Here is a 2624-nt window from a genome sequence, read left to right as displayed (position 1 = left end):
CTGTGTCCGAGCGGTTCTAGGCGCTTCAGTCCAGAACCACGCTGCTGCTACGGTAGCAGGTTCGAATCCTGCCTTGGGCGTGGATGTGTGTGATGTCCTTAGGTTAGTTTGGTTTAAGTAGTTCTAAGTCTAGGGGACTGATGACCTCAGATATTCAGTCCCATAGTGCTTAGAGCCATTTGAACCATCCATTGTGATGACCAGCTGGTACCACATCACACACTTTTACATAGAATGTAATACTTAACGGATTACTCCCACCAGTTTCCCACAGACATAATATAGGCCATACGCGAGAAACACCGGGTGTATCGTGAATGGCGGGTCACGAGACAATAGGCAACCAAGAACCTGCTAAACCGACAGCACCACAACACCAGAGGTGCCCACGCTGGCCTTGGCGTCAGGTTCCGTTATGACGTTACGACCAACTTGCAGTGGCGGGATTCGCTGGCGTCACCGAAATCAAGACTGGGATGGGAAAACTGGCACGCTCAGACTCGATGACGGTACCGCGTGGAAGACGGCACAGCAGTTCTTGTGTCGACGGCAGCGAATCCCGCCAGAGGAAGTTGGTCGTGACGTCATAACGGAACCTGACGCCAAGATCAGCGTGTTGGCCGACGTGTTCGCACCCAACTTTCCGCCGGTAGAAGACGTCATCGACGACGAACACGTCCGTCTGGTAGATGGATGGTTCAGATGGCTCTGAGCACTATGGGACTCAACTGCTGAGGTTATTAGTCCCCTAGAACTTAGAACTAGTTAAACCTAACTAACCTAAGGACATCACAAACATCCATGCCCGAGGCAGGATTCGAACCTGCGACCGTAGCGGTCTTGCGGTTCTAGACTGCAGCGCCTTTAACCGCACGGCCACTTCGGCCGGCCGTCTGGTAGACGACCGACTACTGGTCTTCATGGGTACCAGAGAAGAAGGAGACTTCATAGAAGACATATCTGAAGAAGAAGTACAGTGCCAACGCACCTCGAGCCCAGGAAAGCAGGGGTGTGTGACAACGTTGGTAACGACATAAAAAAATGGCTCTGAGCACTATGGGACTTAACATCTATGGTCATCAGTCCCCTAGAACTTAGAACTACTTAAACCTAACTAACCTAAGGACAGCACACAACACCCAGCCATCACGAGGCAGAGAAAATCCCTGACCCCGCCGGGAATCGAACCCGGGAACCCGGGCGTGGGAAGCAAGAACGCTACCGCACGACCACGAGATGCGGGCAGTAACGACATACTACGGCAGCTGCCGCCACAAGCTGTTACCAAGTTAACCATGATCTTCAACACCATCACGAGGACCTGCAACTGCCCCTCTGCACGAAAACATGCGGATGTGGTAGCCATTCCTAGGGCTGCTGAAGACAACAGGTTATCGCAAAACTACCGGCCCATCAGCCTGCTGCCTGCAGTCTCCAAGGTGTTCGGGAAGCTGTACGCCGAGCGACTGTGGCGCCACGTTAGGGATGAAGGCCTGCTCCCTGAAGAGCAGTTCGGCTTCCGCAGAGGCCACTCAACGCAGCACCAACTCCTTCGCCCGGTGGAGCATGCGATGAAGGCACTGGACCGACGCAAGTACCTTGGGGCGGTACTCCTTGACGTCTCCAGAGCCTTGGACAGCGTGTGGCACGACGGACTCATGTACAACTTGTGGTACATGGGTTACCAGTGTCGGACGCCCACCTGCTCAGATCGTACTTGACTGTACGCTCCGTCCACGTTCGTGCCGACGATGGGCAGTTCACAGCACGTCCCATCAGAGCGGGAGTGCCATAGCGGACCGTCTCGGCCCCTTCTGTGCTCCATTTCCACGGCAAACGTCCCTAAGGTACCGAGGGTCGAACTTGCGGTCTACGTGGGTGACACAGCCCTTAGCGCGCGAAGCACGAACGCGCAACTGATGAGACGCGCCGGCAGCTGGCCTGCAATAGTGAGATGGCAGCATGAACTACCAGACAACGGCCTTGCCGCAGTGGTAACAGCGGTTCCCGTCAGATCACCGAAGTTAAGCGCTGTTGGGCTGGGCTGGCACTTGGATGGGCGACCATCCGGTCTGCCGAGCGCTGTTGGCAAGCGGGGTGCACTCAGCCCTCGTAAGGCAAACTGAGGAGCTACTTGACTGAGAAGTAGAGGCTCCGGTCTCGGAAACTGACATACGGCTGGGAGAGCGGTGTGCGTCCACATGCCCCTCCATGTCCGCATCCAGTGACGCCTGTGGGCTGAGGATGAAACGGCGGCCGGTCGGTACCGTTGGGCTTTCATGGCCTGTTCGGGAGGAGTTTTAGTTTTAGTATGAACTACCAAATGGCGGCTCAAATTCAGTGAGGGCTAAAGTCAGGCCGCGATTTTCAGCAGGTAGAAGATTCCGCTAGAGCTGCAGCCGCTGCCGATCATGGGAGGCCCTATAGCTTGGTCCGATATCAGCATGTATCTCGGTGTTAGACTAGACCGACGCCTTAAGTGGAAGCCACACGTCAGCGAGACGAGGATAAAGCGCTAGGAAGAATGCGCGGACTTTACCCCCTGTTGAATTCCACGAGGAAGCTGCTTTCACACTGCGCCATCTCACCGTACTAACAGGGCAGCAGTGCTGGAGCACGCCACC

General features: G+C 55.4%; 1 pseudogene; it reads left to right on the top strand.

Annotated features, from left to right (window-relative positions):
- The first annotated feature begins 1973 nt into the window (after positions 1-1973).
- LOC126420399 (5S ribosomal RNA) lies at positions 1974-2091 on the top strand (annotated as a pseudogene).
- Positions 2092-2624: the final 533 nt, after the last annotated feature.

The sequence above is a fragment of the Schistocerca serialis genome, chromosome 1 (genome assembly GCF_023864345.2).
Source record: "Schistocerca serialis cubense isolate TAMUIC-IGC-003099 chromosome 1, iqSchSeri2.2, whole genome shotgun sequence".
In the NCBI taxonomy this organism is placed as follows: domain Eukaryota; kingdom Metazoa; phylum Arthropoda; class Insecta; order Orthoptera; family Acrididae; genus Schistocerca; species Schistocerca serialis.
This window is presented reverse-complemented; position numbering and strand designations above follow the sequence as displayed.